This window comes from Peromyscus californicus, unplaced genomic scaffold, assembly GCF_007827085.1.
Source record: "Peromyscus californicus insignis strain IS unplaced genomic scaffold, ASM782708v3 Scaffold_24__1_contigs__length_46423439, whole genome shotgun sequence".
Taxonomy (NCBI): domain Eukaryota; kingdom Metazoa; phylum Chordata; class Mammalia; order Rodentia; family Cricetidae; genus Peromyscus; species Peromyscus californicus.
The window spans coordinates 12164185-12184400 of record NW_026294535.1 but is presented as its reverse complement, the minus strand read 5'-3'; positions in this window follow the sequence as shown (position 1 = coordinate 12184400).

Below are 20216 nucleotides of genomic sequence, written 5' to 3'. Positions count from 1 at the left end.
GGGACTTCTGTAACTTCTCTGAAAATATAATTCTGCTTACACATCCCAGGAAACTGGCAAAAGTTAAGTCGAATGCAATTTTGTATTGCAGCATTCAGTGTGTGCCTTTGAATATTTTCCAGAAAATTAACTGCTTTACAGATAACATTCAGTTTATAAATCATCAGCCTTATAGATGGGGTAGTTAGAGCTTCGCGGGGGGGGGGGGGGGGGGGGGCACACGTAGATGCTATTTGTAATGGCCCAGCTGGGGACATATAAGTTTCTATCTCCCAGAAGGAACTGAGTTGAGGTTAGCATAAGCCACTCGGGAGGCGTTAAAATTATTCTTTTGGCCAATAACTGGAGGTGGCAGACGACATGGGAGCCGCCATTAGCTTTAGAAAACAAACCCTGTGAGTTTTCAAATCCTGGCAATGTTGGCGCCTTCTTTGGCTCGCACAGATACTGCTCCTGATGAAGTCGCTAAAATGCCTCTCCAACTGTTCTTTTTTATTAAACAAACGATAGGGAATTATAACAGGCGAAGGGCCCTTAGCCCAAATATTAGCCTACTGGCCAAGAGGATGGAGGAGAAAGACAGTATTTACTATTAACCTCTGGGTCAATATACTAAGTTGAGGCAGAGCTAATCCATGTCTGATTATGAATTTCAAAAGCATTTTCTCTCGGCAGTGATGCTGTGAACGACCCCAGTGCTTTGTAACTGGTTTTTTTTTCTCCTTTAATAAAATCGCAAGCTCCTAAAATGGCAGTTAGACACTTAGTCTATGCAAGATGCAATTACGTGTTTTGTTTTCTTACTTTGCCGGTTATTCTTAACTGAAGACACTTGTCAGACATGCAATAAATGTTCACTGAGTGTTTTGACTGAGTTATCTCAAAACTATTGTTCTATGCTAAGAATAGAAACCACCGAGGAGAAACCAGTGAAATAAGAGTGATTCCTAGCATTCTAGTGGAATGTGTGTGTGCGCTCTACAGCAATACTTCATATGTGGACTAGCTCTAAAAGAGGGGTCATGAGCACTCTAACGAATGTTCCTGGGATGCAATGTGCTGGTAATCTTCCCACTTGATAGTGGAGGCAGGAGGGTCGTGCTTTCAAGGCCAGCTTTAGCTATAAAGCAAGTTTGAGGCTAGCCAGGACTACAGGAGAGCATGTCTTTAAAAGAAAAAAAAATGCTTATCTTGTCTATAATGACACAAATTACATTTTCATTTTGAGGAAAGGACCCAAGAGTTGACCCACAAGAAAGTCTGCTCAGGGGTGAGGACATGAGGACATTACTGATTATGATTTTGTTATGAGGTTGTCAAGAACTGATTCAGAATTTTCTAATTGCTGTGGATTGCAGGGAGGGCTGGAGAAACCACAGAATTTCCACAGCAGGTTTCCAAATGTCACAAACTGACAAATTTAATCGAGAACCTTCCTGGTGACTTGGAAATATGTTAAAAGGGCCTCTAATATCTAAAGTCAATGGCAAAAAGTCCACACACCATAGCCGGGCGGTGGTGGTGCACGCCTTTAATCCCAGCACTCGGGAGGCAGAGTCAGGCGGATCTCTGTGAGTTCGAGGCCAGCCTGGTCTACAGAGCGAGTTCCAGGAAAGGCGCAAAGCTACACAGAGAAACCCTGTCTCGAGAAAAAAAAAAGTCCACACACCAAAGACCTTCTCCTGAGTGCCCCTGGGCCATATGTAAATTTTTCTTCCTAGCTCAGTGTCTCTGATTAGGGCGCTTTCCGGGGCTCAGTGTATTAGAATAACAAGCCCAAATGGGACAAGATACGGTTAAGGAGAAGAAATGAACCGAGGCAGCCTTGGAATCAAGAGGATGGTGAAATTAGAACGGCAGATATGAAGACAAAAGTGTAAGCCGCAATATCTACCCCTCCCCCAGCAGTCTGAGGCCTGTTGCACAGAGATAAAGCAGCACCAGGCTATGAAGAGACCGCTCTATAAACACTCGGCACAAAACCTCATAACTGGACCCTGGGCCCCAGCTTCTCGCCCCACCCGGAGCCCTGTTTCCACCGAGAAGTCTTTGCCCACGGGCCGTGCCATTTTTCTTCTGAGCATCCCAATAAACAAGAGAATCAAAGGCATCCATGTTATTGTCAGCACTTTTTTATTTAACTGTGGCATTTATCTTCTTATAGGCATTTGCAACTAGACAAAGAAACCAAAAGTTCTCTCTTTCAGTGTGTGTGGGTGCGTATGTGCGTGCATGTGTGCGTGTGTGTTCGCGCGTGCGTGCGTGTGTGTGTGTGTGTGTGTGTGTGTGTGTGTGTGTGTGTGTGTGTGTGTTGAGACTAGGTCTCATTAAATAGCCCAGGTTGGCCTGGCCTGGAACCTGCTGTTGATGTAGCCCAGGCTGACCCCAAGCTCTCAATGCTCCTGCCCTAGTCTTCTGAGTGCTGGGATGACAAGCCCACACCACCTGAGAAGTATCCGCGACTCTGAAACCGAGTTTGATTGTTGAAACACCTCCTCCAAGTGTTTTTTAAAACCCTGCTTTATCTCTCCGTTTTGGGTATACTCCAATTTGTCTTACACTCAGCACCTACGAGTTAACGCTTAAGTGAGGATAAAATAAAATTTAGAGTGTCCTTAATGAGTCAGGGGCTTGTGTTTATGTCGCCTAAAAACACATCTGCAGTTTTGTGACACGGGCTGATAATGCTTGGAGTAAAAATCTTTTGTGTATATTGATTTCTTACAGACCATTAAGATTCGGTGCATGAGTGCGTATAGTAAACATTCACTCAGTATTTAAAAAAACAAAACAAAACCCATAGGTTCAAATTGCTAAATTTAAAAAATGGTTAGGGAAGAGAGCTTAGTTGAAAAAGTGCTAGCCTTGAAAGTAAGGACCTGAGTTTAACCCCCAGAACCCATGTTTCATAAAAGAAATGCTGAGCATAGATAGAGGCACGTGCCTGTCATCCCTGCACTGAGGAGGAGGTGGAGACGAATGGTCTGGGGTTCCCTGGGAAGTTCCAGGTCAGTGAGAGAATCTGTCTTAAAAAAAAAAAGTGGATGGTGCCTGAGGAACTGCACCCAAGATTGTGCTCTGGTCTACACAGGCAAATGCATAGGATGTGTACTACACACAAACACACTCACACACTCAAACACACTCATACACTAACACAGGCAAATGCATAGGATGTGTACCCCCCCCCCCATACCCACACCCACTCAAACACACTCAGACACTAACAAACAAGTTAAAAACGAAAAAATTGTCAGAATATTTAAAACGAACTTTTCTCCTAAATGGAAAAAATATCTACCTCCTGAATAAAGCTCTTACACCCACGTGGCACTGGTCTCCATTGCCAATGAAGGGGAGGTCTTTGAAAAGAGTCCTATTTCATTATCTCATATCCTGATCTTGATCCTTAAGGATCAAGAAACATCATCTCTTCTGCCCTTGTTGCGTGAATGTGTGTCTGTGTTGTAACCCACAACGAACTGTTCAAAGAGAAAGTGACAGGAGAGGTGTGGTCACCAAACTTAGATCACAAATATGTGAACACCTAGTGAACGTAATCGCGCCAGGGCCTGGGTTTGGAGATCGAAATCTCATTTCTTATCTGTCTTCTGCGGGTGCAAGGAGCTGGGAGACCTCGTGGAGGAGGTCGGATGGAGAAATACGTTCCCACTGAAATCATCTTCCAGGCTGTTTTCTTCCTGGCCTCTGCCCTGCAGGTGCCCCCTTAGGGACATCATCTCAGGAATTTCCTCAAGCTTTAATCTGAGCCTCTGGCCAACCACACTGTTTCTTATTTCCCATGCTTCCTGGCTACGGCTGCTCATCCCCAGCCAGAGAGGGAGGCCTTTGAAAACACACCAGCTCTTCCAGGAAGGTAACCGGTAGCTGTCTTCACAAAACACGTTCACGTGCCCTCTCCTCGTGTTCTAACTCATGAATGGAGCTGAGGAAAAATGTAGAGGAGTGAGATCACTTCGTTGCTAACACAGAGTTAATACCACCAGTACTGCATCCACGAAGGCCGTGAGTCATTTTCCTCTCCACCACTGTTAGCTCCAACCACGTTAGGTAAGAGCTCTGCCACGGAGCTACATCCCTCCCTCCCTCCCTCCCTCCCTCATACGCCCCCCCTTCCTTTTTTTTTTTTTTCCATTTGGAGACAAGATTTCTCTAAGAGATCCAGGATGGTCCTGAGTTCAACATTTCAGCTAGTAATCCTCCTGCCTCAGCCTCTTGAGTAACCTGGAGTTACAGATGTGTGGCTATCAGCTACTACTTGGGGTCTGATGTCTCTGGGTCTGCAGCTCGCTGTTTGACTATGGGCAAGTTAGTTGATCTTTTTGTGTGTCCTTCCCCACATCTCTATATGGGGATGGTAACAGTGTCTAAGTCATAAGGAGGTTGTGAATGTCATGTGAATTAATATTCAGAAAAGCACAAGACGTAATTTTGTACTTGTCAAATACAAAGTATAAAAATGTAAGTCCATCGTGTACTCTTGACCAGACTCGAAATTTCATTTTTGGGTTATACACAGATATCCAATAGGAGAAGATCAATAGTGGCCATCTTAAAATGGCTTTCCTTCTATGAGAAGATCTCCACAGGAGATAAAAGCATGAAAGAGCCAACCCCCAGCTGGAGGGCTGAAGGAACTGGCATTAAATGATCGTCACAGTAATGAGGGCCATCTGTGTGACTGTTGGATTAGAATATACACTGGGCCCTGGTGGGGTTACCAGTAGATACAACTGAGGCATTGGCTCCTTCTTTCCCTAGTATTCTTTTTTATCCAATCTATCTTTCATGATTTATTTTTATTTTATGTGCATTGGCGTTTTGCCTGCATGTATGTCTATGTGAGGGTGTTGGATCCCCTGGAATTGGAGTTACAGACAGCTGTGAGTTGCCATGTGGGTGCTGGGAACTGAACCTGGCTTCTCTGGAAGGACAGCTAAGGCTCTTAACCACTGAGCCATCTCGGCAGCCTCCCCTGACTCCCACCCCCCCCAAATCTATTCTTAGGAAATAATTCAGTAGTGAGGGATAGGACCCCTCTCCTCCATCCTTGCCCATTGTTGCTGCAGACCCAATAAAGTCATTCGTACTTGTTGAGAGTCCGTGAATTAGTGACTGAGTTTCCCAGAATATGACACCCTACAACGGTCATCTTCAGCTTCTGGCTCTTATAATCTTTCCACAGTGTTCTCTGAGTCTTGGAGAGGACGACATAAATGTCTTGTTTGGGGCTGAACACGAGACCATCACTTACTGTCAGCCCTTCGGCAGCAGAGTGACTGTTTAGGGCAAGCTGCCCCTCCCATGATGAAGCGATTGGAAGAGCTAAATAACCGAGCCACATTCTCGAAGTTGAGGAAATGGACCAGTCGGGATTTTGTGTATGCGTATGTGTGTGTTCATGTGCCTGCATGGACACGGGTATGCTGTGTGCCTGTGTGTGTTCGGACTCCAGAGATCAAACTTCGGTGTCCTTCCTCAGCAGCTGCCCACCTTGTTTTTTGAGGCAAGATCTCTCCCTGGGACCTGGGGCTAGGCTGGCAGGCCAGCAAGCTCGAAAGAGCCTTCCGTCTCTGTCTCCCCAGTGTGAGAACCATTCCAGTGTGTCCCATCATGCCAGGCTTTTTACATTGGGTGCTGGGCATGGAAGTCAGGTCCTTATGTGACGTCACCGTGGGCACTCTACTGACTGAGCAGTCTTCCCCATCGGAAGTCAGGGTTTGAACTCGGTGCAGAGGTTTCCCTGCATTGCCTCTATTAAGAATGGTGGGGTAGCACAGAGGCTGAGGGGGAGTGGTTTGCCACTAGAAGACAACTTCCCCTTTGGTAAACACACTCAGAGAGTGTTTTATACCTTAACACTTACAGTTTATCTCACTGAGCCCGTGGGTTTAACCACCATCTATCTTACTAAATCCCAGATCTCCCTTCATCTTTGGGGCTTTATCTCCAGCTGTCTACGGGCAAGTCCACCTAGACCCCTCAAGTTCAACACTGAACTGAATTCACTTCAAGTTCAAAGCTAAGCCTGTCATCTTTCTCCCTCAATGTGCTTCTCCTGCAGCCTGTCTTAGTAGACTGCTTAATTATTCATCTTCATAAAACTACAGTCTTATCTCTCTCATTATCTCCAAGAGGGAGCTTATGAATATTTGCCATTGGTATTATCAACTTACCTAATTAACAATTTCCCAATAAAGCATCAACACTGAGGCTGGGGAGATGGTCCAGCAGGTAAAGTGTGGACTGTTCAAAGTATCAGGCCTGAGTTCGGATCCCCAGCTCCCAGGTAAAACCCGGATATGGTGGTGCGCATCAATGATCTCCAGGTTCAGTGATGAGACCCTGTCTCAAAAACATAAGGTAGAGTATGGCAGTTAAGGAAGACCCCAAGATCTCCACATGTGCTCCTGTGTGCATCCCAACCCCAACACACACAGCAGCACAGGAAAAGACGGTGGAAATCATCTAGACAATGCCCTGTTTCTGTCAGGGGAAGACACTCAAGCCCAATGAAATCACACACATAGAACTTGCTATTGCATAGACCTGATTCGTCAGGCTACGGCAGCTAGCTAGTTGGTGAGAGAGATGGGGTCAGAGAGTCAGTTTTCTCTAAGCCTTGATTGAAATGAAAAGGGTGTCCTTTTTTCAAATGTCTACAGAACACTCAGATTCTCAAGATGGTCTACATGTTCTGTGGAAGAATAATTCAGTAGTCAGGTCATTTTAATTAGATCAAAGTAAGCTAACTAGGATTTCTCAGACATTTTAATACTCTGCGTTCCATTGTGACTCTCCCTCCCAAACGGATACACTATGATATTTGATAGAATGGCATATTGTTGCATGAATGGGGAACTAAGCTGTTCATCTTAGCAAAATTGGGGTTGATTTTCCTTATATGATGAGAAGTCAGGAAGCAAACAGTCGAGCAGTGTCTCTGTTCAAAGAAGTCATAGGATTTGTATGATTTTCTTCCTCATGGGCACAGTATGGCTGCCCATCTACAGGGAGTAACCTTATTTTATGCAAGCCAAATGGAAAAAGAAAAGAAGAAAAGGTGTATGCCAATTGACTCTTAAAAGAAATATATTTATACAGGCGTTTGTCCACGTGTGTGCCTGCTGCCCTCAGAGACCAGAAGATACTGGATCCCCTGGAATTGGAGTCCCAGATGGTTGTGAACCACCATGTGGGTGCTGGGAATCAAATCCAGGTCCTCTGCAAAAGCAGCCAGTGCTCTTAACCACTAAGTTCTCAACCTGTGGATCGCAAGCCCTTTGGGGGGTCCAGTGACTCTTTCCCAAAGGTCATGTATCAGATATCCTGCATATCAGGTATTTACATTATGATTCATAACAGTGGCAAAATTACAGTTATGAAGTAGCAAGGAAATAACTTTATGGTTGGGGGTCACCACAGCATGAGGAACTGTATTAAAGGGTCGCAGCATTAGCAAGGCTGAGAGCCACTGCTCTGAGGCATCTCCACAGCCTCGATCTATTTTTTTGTGGTTATACTTATTTATGTGTGTTTGCTCATGGAGGTTAGAGCACACCTGGGAACTGGGTCTCTCCTTCATGGTCTCCTTCTACGGTGTAGGTCCAGAGTATCATTCTCAGAGCACCAGGCCTTTGCTCTCTCTCTGAGCCGTCTCTCCAGCCTGACTGACCTCCAGCAGCCTTCCTACTTGCGCGGAGCTCGGTCAGTCAGCTTCTCCAGGCTAAAAGAAAGTTTGGGGACCTAAGAGGAGCGAAGACCTCCATCCGGACACACAGGGACCCTTCACCCAAGTCAGGATTCTATTAAAAAGAAGGGAAGGTTGGATGTCAGGAAGACCTGGGTCTACACATGTCATCAGAAGTCAGCAATTTCACCGATGCGTTTTGCCCGGATTAGCATATTCCATGGCTCCCTGCCCCTTGGCAGATGGACTCATGCTGCTTGGCTTGGCATTCAAGCTTTCTGGGATGGACCAGTTTGTGCCATGGGCTCCTTGCCACCCATGGTGAGCTTTGTGCGGTGTCTCCTCCCCTCTGGTGACTGGCGGGTCCCTGGAAATCCAGCCCTGACAATAACTGCTGTGACGTCTTCCTCTCTTCCCAAAGAGCTGTCTGCCCCTCTGCTTGCTCATGGCACCCACATATGACCCCATTATTCTCAGCTATGCATCCCTCCTCTGTACTGAGTATAATCAGGAAGCGATATTGAATTCATGCGTTAATTATAAGTGATGAGAAACACACCTAGGAACAGGCAAAGGATTAAGGTGTAGTTCCATGGTAGAAGTCTCGTCTCCCATGTGTCGGGCCCTAGGTTTAACCCCTACTACTGGAAAAAAAAAAAAGAATAAATGAATGAATGAATGAATGAAAAAGCATGGAAAAAGATATCAATATAACAAAATATTACAGATAACCTTTTCTCTTAGCAGTTCTTGAAATTACACTTTATTTAAGAATTATAGTGGGGCTGGAGAGATGGCTTAGTGGCTAAGAGCATCTGGCTGCTTTTCCAGAGGTCCTGAGTTCAATTCCCAGCCACCACAGGGTGGCTCACCACCTGTAATCAGGTCTAGCACCCTCTTCTGGCCTGCAGGCAGAACACTATACATAATAAATAAATAATTTTTTTTAAAGAAAGAATTATAGCAATTTAAGGCAGGCTACTCAAAAAGCATAAAATGGGGGGTAAAGAGACAGCTCAGTGGTTAAGAGCTCTTTCTACCCTTGTAGAGGACCAGGGTTCAGTTCCCAGCGCCCACGTGATGACTCACAATCATCTATTTCTCAATGCACTCTTTTGACCTCTGGGTCACTTACACATAGGGAGTACACATGAAGACATACAGGTGTATTATGTGCATACACCCCCACGTGCTTTCACACACACACACACACACACACACACACACACACACACACACACACACACACACTTTAATGACACCAAAATGCATCAAGTGGCATCTGAAGAGAGGCGCATGTATGGTAGGGTATTAGCAGTGGGCAGAACCCTGTGGCTTTGGGAGGGTAGAAGAGCCACACAAGGTTGAGGCCTGCAGCTGGACCCAGCAATTGGGCAGGTGTGGATGGCTATGCGGTGGGTGCGGGTGAGCCTTGCCGGAGGGTAAAAAGTCAGGACTCCTGGGAGCTGGGTGCAGTGGCTCATAGCCATAATTTCAGAACTTGAGAAGCGGAGACAGGAGGATTGCCTTGAGTTCAAGGCTAGCCTGGGCTACAGAGCAAGACCCCGTATCAAACAAAAAATTAATAAAAATAAGCCGGGCGGTGGTGGCGCACGCCTTTAATCCCAGCACTCGGGAGGCAGAGGCAGGTGGATCTCTGTGAGTTCGAGGCCAGCCTGGTCTACAGAGCGAGATCCAGGAAAAGGCGCAAAGCTACACAGAGAAACCCTGTCTCAAAAAAACCAAAAAAAAGAAAAATTAATAAAAATAAAGAAGAGGCTTGGGAAAGTGAACATAAATTGGGGGGTGCGGGGTGGAGTAGGCATGGGATCCGTGGAAACTGGAAAGAAAAGGCAGAGTGATGACCATGGGTTGCCAGGTTGCTGGGGTTGTTGGGAATTTATATCGTTTTATCTGCTGTAGAAACAGTGCGTATCAGGTTAGAAAAAAGAGAACCTGGAAAGAGGGTTAAAGACTCTGCAAGAGGAATTTCAGGATAGATGATGTCACGCTCTGTGCGAGCTGTTGGCCAAGCTAGACGTACTTCCAGCTTGCTTTGACCTTTAGATCTCAATAACCCTGGGTAAGCCAGGCATGGTGGTGGCACACGCCTTGAGTCCCAGCACTCGGGAGGCAGAGGCAGGCAGATAGATCTCTGTGAGTTCAAGACCAGCCTGGTCCACATAGTGAGGCAATGTCTCCAAACAAACAAACAAACAAACAAATCTAGCTATTCTCCAATTCTAAACTTGTGCTTAGTTTCCAGCAAGCACCTCCCTGAATTTTTTTTAGGTGTGAAGTTTCAGAAGATTACAGTGCAATTTAGAAGACCAATTATTACAGTTTTCTTTAATCCCAAATTTTCCACAACCGACCTCCTCGTAGGTGGGAATTCAGTTCCCAGAGACATCTGAAGACTCTCACTGAAGGGTATCAAACACAGGCCAGCCTGGCCTCCAAAGCGAGTCCCAGGAAAGTCACAAAGCTACACAGAGAAACCCTGTCTCGGAAAAAAAAAAAAAAATGTCAAACACTAACACCATCCTCTCGGCTCACATGACCGACCACTCATGCTGACATGCTTTGAAAAGCCTGTGAAGGAGCTGTGAGAGAAACTGAGGCCATAGCCACTCCAGCTCATGTAAAAAATCAGTTCCTTTATGTTTCTTCACGCTTCCCACGATATTTCTTCACGCTTCCCACGACGCTGCATGTGGTCTGCTGTGGAGCGTCCCTACTCACGAAGTCTGCTTAGCCACACCAAGATTTCTCATTGGATTTGTGGAACCGAACCCCTCGGTCCAAAGTTAACACGATGTTTATTGCTCTTGAACACACAGCAGGTGTCCGTGTGCCTGGTTAGTCCCTCTAATGTGAAAGCTTTCTTCCTCAGAGAGGAAGTGTTTGCCATTTCCTCACTTCCTGCTGTTTCAGGGATGTTTGAATGGATCCTGGTTTTTACTGCAAACGGGAGAAGCAATCTTCCTCCTCCTCTTCCTCCTTCTCTTCCTTTCTTCTTCTCCTTCTTCCTCTTCTTCCTCTCCCTTCTCCTCCTCTTTCTCTTCTTCGTTTTCTTCTTTCTCTTCCTCTTCATTCATTATTTTTTATGCATATGGGCGTCTTGCTCACTTGTCATGTAGCTGTAGAGGTCAGAAGAGGATGTTGGATTCCTGGAGTAATAGACGGCTGTTATCTGGAAGAGAAGCCAGGGCTCTTTTTTTTTGTTGTTTTGTTTTGTTTTGTTTTGTTTTTTTTTTTTTGGTTTTTTTTTTCGAGACAGGGTTTCTCTGTGTAGCTTTGCGCCTTTCCTGGATCTTGTGCTGTAGACCAGGCTGGCCTCGAACTCACAAAGATCCGCCTGCCTCTGCCTCCCGAGTGCTGGGATTAAAGGCGTGCGCCACCACCGCCCGGCCGAAGCCAGGGCTCTTAATGCCTGAGCCATCTCTCCAGTCCCAGGAATCTTTAAAAATGTTACAGCGAGCTCTGCGTTTGGGAAGTGGGAAGTCTCACCACACAGCCTGCTGTCCCCATGGGCCACTTTGCAAAGGACACAAAGACCCAAGCTGGGAGCCTGGACTTGAACGGGGTGCTTTTTTCCCTCATGATGCCAAGTGCTTGTCCTTGATTTCTTTTCAGAGGCCCATATTTCTTCACAATGCTTTGCCATCCTTCAGTGGGCTGATCCACACTTATCTCTCTCTCCCCTTCAAGGTACTCACCCCAACCCATAACTGGAAAGGGAGGATGTCAAGGGGGAGGGAGATATAGGAAATCCTGAGAGACACATCGGAGTATGTATTCCATATGTTTTGGAGTAAGCAGTCGACCTGCTTACCCAGCCAGACATGCCCTGTCACTCAGGGTGCTCTGTGGTGGCTGTCTTGGAGGCAGAGAGTAGGTGGATAAACAGCTCTTATGATCTGAAGAATCATTTGAGATTGGCACGCTGAACTGAAGAAAAAAAAAATTGAACAGAATTGACCGTGGTCTTCGTTATTTGTTTCTGGGAACTTGTTGCTTATCACAAAAGCAGCGAGTGACTTAAGCTTTCAGGGTAGAAACGGTAGAAATAAAGTAGGGCTCTGGACACTGCTTAGCCAGTTTTAAACTTTCCCTCCACTAAAACATTTTAAAACACAAAGGAGGAGGAGGAGGAAGACCCTTCACTCATCTCTGAGGAATCTCAGAAAACAGAGGTAGCCCTAACCACCCACCCTACTCCTCCAGTAACTGGGCTCAGGCCCGGAGCATTCCCTGAGCCTCTTTAGGCTCTGAGCCCATGTGTGGGTGACTGTAAGGAATACCAGTCCTCCTAAGTCCCGGGACGGGTGTGGATTTCCAGTGAGATCATACCTGAAAGATTATAAAACGACAAAGTGTGTGAGAACCATTTTCGTTTTGGAATCGCAAGTTAGTCTTTGGCTAACGTGTCTCTGTGGACACGTTGTTTCTGGGGTTCGGGGCTGCTGCGGCCGCTGCTTCTGCCGAGAGGATGCAAATATTGCATCCTGATAGTTCTCTCTGCTTATTCAGTGGCAGAAAAGGCCAGCCCATAAAGCGACAAGTATAAACGATATATTTTGACTTTTACTTCTAACAGTCTCCTGGCGTGTTTTGAGTCATAGGGATCTTGATGTGGGGTTCTAAAAACACTAGGACAAAGAAAACATGGCGCAGCTTCTCACCATGCTATCAGAAGCTTCTCACCATGCTATCAGCATCTCTAAGAACCAAGGAGGAGGAACTATGTTGTGCATCCTGTGTTTTGATTTCCTCGCCTTGGGTCCTTAGTAGAGATGGGCAACTCTGATTTGCTGACAAACACACATGTTTTGAAGAAATGGTAAAGAGAAAAAAATTGCCTGACTGTGAGTTAAATAATGCCTTGGACTTTCAATCCATGCTAGTTTCATGCTGCTTTTGCCCAGGGCGATCTTGGGTAACAAATCCCCAAACGAAACAAGAGGAATTACTCGAAGGTGGGGTGGGCCTTCGAGTTGAAACGTGACATCTTTCACATCGCCTACCTCCCGTCCTGCAGCGGCTCCCAGGTCATCTCCAACACAGTAGAGAGACTTCTGTTGTAATGAGCAGTTATGTACGTTATGTAAGGACGCATGGGGAGGAGACTGTTCCTCGGTGATGACTGAATTCCATCCCTATACATTCACGTCCTGCCTCTTCTCATCAGTAATCACTTCAAATGCGAATATCTTAGGGAAATTTTAATGTCGTTATGTCAACCTGACACAACCCAGAATCATTTGGAAAGAGGGACTTTCAATTGAGAAAAACGCTCCCTAAGATTTGCCTGTAGGGCGTTTTCTTGATTAACAACCAGTATGGGAGGGCCCAGCCCACTATGGGCGGTGCCACTCTTAGTTAGGCAGACGGTCCTGGGTTCTATAAGAAAGCAGGGTGAGCAAGCCATGGGGAGCAAGCCAGTAAACAGCACTCCGTGGTCTCTGTTTCGGTTTCTGCCTCCAGGTTCCTGCTTTGAGTTCCAGCCTTGACTTCCCTCACTGATGGACTGTGGTCAGGAACTGTGAACCAAATAAACCCCTGAACCCCAAAAAGTGTTACAGTGAGCATGAATGGCATGTTTGTGAGTGCCAGATCTGTGGTTTGGGTCACAAAGGTATATGGAGCTATTTTAACACTTTTTAAATAATATTAAATTTTATATTGACAAGAGTTCTGATTCACCAGGGGATTTCCTACTTTACTAATGACCTTGGAGAGATTTTGTTCTGTGGAAAACAGTATTTTATGGCCTCGCACCCACCCACAGGATAAAGGAGACAGAGATTGTTATCTTTTACTCTGAAAAAAAACAAATCAGGGCCAGCAGTCTTGAGGTAATAAGTAGCCACAATCAGCAGCAGCTTTGAGTTTTCTCACTGTCCCTGGTGTTTGGGGCACAGCACTTTTAAATACACAAAGAGAGTCAAAGATACTTATGTTTTTTCCAGTGTGTACTTTATATGTATATAAAATGTAATTGCCCCTTTATGGACACAACATACCCTGCAATCAGTATCTAAAGTCTTGCATTTGCAGATCAGTTAGGGGATTAAGTAAACAGAGTCCTGGGGGAGAGCCAAGCCTGTGCAAATCTGGGTGAGCCTGTCCTCGGTGCCTACTACGGCTGATAGAACTTTCTCCCCTCCCTCTAACCAATAACAATAGCTAGCATTTAATGAGGCCTTGGTGCCCAGCAGGCCCTGCTCTAAGTACCCGTGAACATAACTTTCCGGACCTGACAGTCACCTGGGAAGACACTTTCAGTCAGCCTCATTTTACAAATGAGAATGGATGGCGAAGTGGGCGTCAGAGGAGAGGTCCCATCCAGACGCCAGAGATCATGAACGAAACTCCTGTGCTCACCGTGGGCTTAAGGGAAACAGAAAGGAAAACCCATTAAACAAAGAAACAAGCTTTTCTTCTGGTTTATCGCCTCCACGCTACTTCCCCCCCCCCATGTGATTAAGTTAGTAGTAATTCTCTCTCTCTTTTTTTTTTTTCGGACAGGGTTTCTCTGTGTAGCTTTGCTCCTTTCCTGGATCTCTAGACCAGGCTGGCTTCAAACTCACAAAGATTCGCCTGCCTCTGCCTCCCGAGTGCTGGAACTAAAGGCGTGCGCCACCACCGCCCGGCTTTAGTAGTAATTCTCTTAAGGCAATGGTTCTCAACCTTCCTGACGCTGCGACCCTTTAATACAGTTCCTCACGTTGTGGTGACCGCCAACCATAAAATTATTTTCGTTGCTACTTCATAACTGTAATTTAGCTACTGTTACGAATTATAATGTAAATATCTGATATGCAGGATATCTGATATGTGACCCTTGTAAAAGGGTCTCCTCTCCTCTCTTCCCCTCCCCTCCCCTCCCCTCCCCTCCTCTCCTCTCCGCCCCTAGAGGGGTCGAGACCCACAGATTGAGAAATACTGTCTTAAGATCAATTTTTCATGGCTATCTGCTGTTCCCATGTGTGAATCTCATTCTTATTAGTACTGTAGTTATTTGGGCCTGGGCTATTTTCAGCTTATTAATAATACTTTAATATCTGGCTGTGCGAACTAAATATTTTCTCAGTCTGGGACTGTTTCCTGATCATCCACTGAAGTGGAAATACCAGGTCAAGGTGCATTTAGGCTACATCCCAAAATTTCTAAGAAGGTTATACCCTTTACAACCTTTGCAAATCTGTAGAATTACCAATATATTTGCATGATTATTGAAATGTATTTGTACCAACACATTTGTACAGTCACCACTAATGTATGTGTCTGTTTTTACCTTACCCATATCAGCATAATTATTTTGCTTTAAAATAGGGGCTGGAGAGATGGCTCAGTGGTTAAGAGCTCTGACTGCTCTTCCAGAGGACCTTGGTTCAATTCCCAGCACCCACATGGCAGCTCACAACTGTCTGTAACTCCAGTTCCTGGGACCCATCACCCATGGCTAAAACACCAATGTATGTGAAATAAAAATAAATAAATTTAAAGTATCTTCCCTAACTAAGTATGAGAAAAATGATGTTTTTATCCACTTATTTGAATTATACTTGAAGCAGAACTTTTTTTTCCTGTGCTTGCTAGCTAGTCTTATCCCTCCCTTTCATTGACCTCTGAAAGAAAAATTTCCTAACTTGCTGGGGAGGCCGGGTACCTATAGTTCTAAAGCAGTGGTTCTCAACCTGGGGGGTCATGACCTTTTGGGGGTTGCATATCAGATACTTACATTACAGTATTGCATACAGTAGCAAAATGACAGTTATGAAGTAGCAATGAAAATAATTGTATAGTTGGGGGTCACCACAGCATGAGGAACTGTGTTAAAGGGTCGCAGCCTTAGGAAGGGTGAGAACCACTGCTCTAAAGTAAGCACCCAATGCTCTGTTTCCCTCTGATGGCTGCTTTTGTTATGTTCCACAAACTTTAAGCTATACATGTATTTTCATTTAACTTAAATAATTTATTCAAGGTAGGGTCTCATTCTGTATCCCAGGCTGGTCTGGAACTCATGAAGGTTGTACTGGCTGTTTTTGTGTGTCAACTTGACCCAAGCTAGAGTCATCAGAGGAAGGAGCCTCAGTGGAGGAAATGCCTCCATGAGATCCAGCTGTAAGGTGTTTTCTCAATTAGTGATCAATGGGGGCGGGCCCAGCCCACTGTGGGTGGTGCCATCCCCTGGGCTGCTGGTCCTGGGTTCTATAAGGAGGTGGGCTGAGCAAGCCATGAAAAGCCAGTAAGCAGCACCCCTCCATGGCCTCTGCATCAGCTCCTGTCTCCAGGATCCTGCCCTGCTTGAGTTTCTGTCCTGACTTCCTTCAGTGATGAACCACAAGGCTGAAGTATAAGCCAAACAAACCCTTTTCTCCCCACTTGCCTTTTGGTCATGGTGTTTTGTCACAGCGATAGAGACCCTAACTAAGACAGAGATCTTCCTGCTTCAACCTCCAGAGGGCTGGCATGGCATTACAGGCATGAGCCGTCATGTTCAGCAAACTCAAAATATTTTTGCTGCTCTTGAGACTTTTCTCGTAGCCCAAGGGTTACTCAGCAGCACGCTGTGTTTCATGTTAATTTTCAGATATTTGAGGATCCTCCAGCTATTTTCAAAATTTGTTTATGGTTTAATTCTATTTGTGGTCTCAGAATAAGTTCTGTATGTTTCCTGTTCTTTCAAATGGTCTATCTTGCTGCATATTCCCTGAGAGTTTGAGAAGAACAGGCATTATTACACTGTTGTGGAATGGAGTGTTCTAGAAAGCTCAAGTGGACCAAATTGATCAATCTTCTTAGGTCATATACAGCTTTATTCTGGTCATCCTTTTCAAAGGACACTTACCAGCCAGTGAACAAGGCAAGAAAAAGGAAATAAAACTCACTTTGCACTTAAAATTTGGAACAGATTTCCAGACACGTTCTCCATCAAGTTTTCAGTTTGTGTCTGATGACTGTTTCCAACAATGAGAAGGATGTGTTCGAGGACCAGAGGGGTAGAAGGGCGAGTCACATCATCAGTTGGTTTTTCCCATATTCTATATGACACTTGTACGTCAGTTTCATCCACCAAAGATTTTTATCTGTGCTCTTGATAATTCATAATAGGAAAATAATAATAAGACTCTTAGAACATTTATAGCTTTTTATTTTGTGTCCTCTGTGTATTCTAAGACACCAAAGCCTCAGTGTTGTTGGCATTATAGAGGTTTGTCTGGTTGTATAGTGTTACAGTTTTAACAGCTGCTTCCAAAGCAATCAGGCGATTTGGAAAACCTTTTTTCATAGCAAGTGTGTGCTGCTGTCAAAATGTAAACAGTGAGTGGATCTCCAGGGCAAACACTGACTGCACACTCATATCATGTCAGGTGTTCCAAGCCCTTCAGCTATAACAATGCAGAAGCGTGAAGTATGGGTTTACTCTTTAACTCCAACCCTGTTCAAAGATCACTTATTGGCCTCTGAAGGGACAGGTGGTATGCCTGTTACACTTTAACAAGGAGCCTTTGGGTGAGGTTCCGTCACTCAGATACCACTGGATGCTCTTATGTCTGGCAGTTTGAACCCTGACAACATTCTTCGGTAGATCTGCAAGCCTGATGCCCGTATCCATATCTCTGGGCACTGGGCAGGGATTCAAGACTTTCCCTTCCAAGTCCTGGATGGAGAATGATGTCTTGCTCCTGAGAGAGTAATTACTTTGCCAAGAAATCACATTAATTTTCCAATGTTGGCATAAATATTCCAAATCTTGATAAGCAAGATTATATATATGTATATGTATATATATATACATATATTTCTTTTCGCAAAGTATATCTTAACATTCATCCTTTTTGTAACAGAATTTACAGGGAATAACTTTCTACAAGAGATACCATAAATCCTACGAGGCTCTCCAAAGAACTCAAGATTCACTTCCCACACCAACAGATCGTTTCTATTCCACCTATTCCCATGGGTCGAGTTGAATTGGCATTGTACTATATTTGCAGTTAGTTTCAGGTGGGCTTATGTGCTTAGGAAACTGAATTTATACATTTCTGAGCATGCCATCAGGTCCTTTCTAAAACATCTCAGTAGTTGTATATAATTCTCTTCATTAAAAATAGAACCAACGTCTCATTTGATTGGCTGTAGACCTACTTTGGGTTGTTTTTCACGAACGATGTATGTTTAATTCTATAGTTATTTATGTATTTTGTGTTGGGAAGGGGTATGCTACTATGTGCCCATGGAGGTTACAGGAGTCAATTCTTGCCTTCCACTGTGTGGGTTCCAGGGTTCAAACTTTCCCCACCGAGCCATCTCACCAGCCCTGAATGGCCTCTTTTAAAAAATAGTATCGTCTAACTCTGTTCTTGGTGTATAGAAATTATTGGATTTTGTTCATTCATCTTACATCTAGCAACCATCTAAAATTTTAGTTCTAATCATCTATCCTGTCTTGATATTTTTTTTCTGTATGAACAGTATCATGTGTAATTAAGTATTTGCCTTTACTAGTCTACAAAGACTCTTTAAACATGTCTTAAAACATGTTTGTTTTTCTTTCCTAAATACATTGGCTGGACGATGTAGTGTGTTTGGAAAAGTCACAGTACTGGCGGGACTTCTGGTTTCTCATATTGTCTTGTGAGGTAAACTTAAAATCGTGCTTGTTTCTACGCAGCTCCCAGTGTTTTGCATTGACAGGATTCAGATGCCAGTCCACACAATTGCTTGAGTTGGTTCTTTGGGAAGCGATCCTGCATCTGGACCGTCCCTACTGTGAGAACTCTCGTCTCCCGAGCTGGTGATCACTTCTGCTTTTCTCGTGTCGAATGGTGGTGTGTCTTGGCGGAAATGAGTACTCCTCAGGCTTCTCTGCTGTGCGACATCGGGAAGGCTGTGGAGGCTCATGTCTCTGTGAGTGGTGTGACCCGGACACAATCCATGGAGCTGAAAGCTGTAACCTTGCCTGTGTGGCTCACATCTCTAGTTAAGACTGAGGGGTCAGCACTCTCAGAGCCAGGCGGATCTTTGTGAGTTCAAGGCCAGCTTGGTCTACAGAGCAAGATCCAGGACAGGCTTCAAAGCTACACAGAGAAACCCTGTCTCAAAAAAACAAAACAAAGCCGGGCGGTGGTGGCGCACGCCTTTAATCCCAGCACTCGGGAGGCAGAGCCAGGCGGATCTCTGTGAGTTCGAGGCCAGCCTGGGCTACCAAGTGAGTTCCAGGTAAAAGGCGCAAAGCTACACAGAGAAACCCTGTCTCGAAAAACCAAAAAAAAAAAAAAAAAAAAAAAAAACCAAAACAACAACAACAACAAAAAAAAGGAGTTCTGTGTATAGCCAAAACAGTTAAAAGAAGTTCCTGTCTATTTTTAGGTAAGAGATAATTTGTCCTGTTAAGATCCTGCTAATTGTCTGTTTGTCCTGTGTTAAGTCCCTGCTAATTAAGTCTGTTTGTCCTGTGTTAAGTCCCTGCTAATTAAGGCTTCTGTTTGTAACCAAGAATAAGTTCCTGGTCTGGTGTAAACTGCTTGTAACCTCCAAAAAAAAAGACTAAGGGGTCTCTCGCAAGCAAGTGGTGAGACCTGATTCTAAGACCTGATTCCAAAAGCACTCCCAAACCTGTGTCAAGAAGGATTACATTGCCAGCTGCAAGAAGAAAATATCTGAGATAGATTATGTAACTAAGAAAAATCGTTGCTTCTCTTTAATGTAAGTGCAATCAGGGGAAAAGAAACAGGGAAAGAATGGAGATATTCTTTAGAGAAAAGAAACAATATAAAAATACTACAATTAGCCGGGCTGTGGTGGCGCATGCCTTTAATCCCAGCACTTGGGAGGCAGAGGCAGGCGGATCTGTGAGTTCGAGGCCAGCCTGGTCCACAGAATGAGTTCCAGGACAGCCAGGTTCACACAGAGAAACCCAGTCTCAAAAACAAACTAATAAAAACCCTACAGTGAGCAATTCTCATTAATAATATTGAAAATGTTTTTGATGGGATGATGGCAAATGGTGATGCTGGCGATGATGGTACGCCCATGAGTCCTAATGGTGATGCTGGCGATGATGGTATGCCCATGAGTCCTAATTGTTTGGCCTGGCTCCAAGTTTAAGCCTAATGGTGGATTATTTTCCCATTTGCCTATGAAAGCATTGAGGGGGGATTATAAAGTAATAATATTGCTTTCTTGATAAGAAATGCCACTCTTAATGATGTCCATTAAGTCACCATATATGCAGTATCATTACTTCAATTATATTTTAACTTTTTTTTTTTTTTTTTGGTTTTTCGAGACAGGGTTTCTCTGTGTAGCTTTGTGCCTTTTCTGGAACTCACTCGGTAGCCCAGGCTGGCCTTGAACTCACAGAGATCCACCTGGCTCTGCCTCCCGAGTGCTGGGATTAAAGGCATGCACCACTACCACCTGGTTATATATTATATCTTTTATAACTTTCATTCTGGGCTGGAGAGATGGTGCAGTGGGTGAGTTTGCTTGC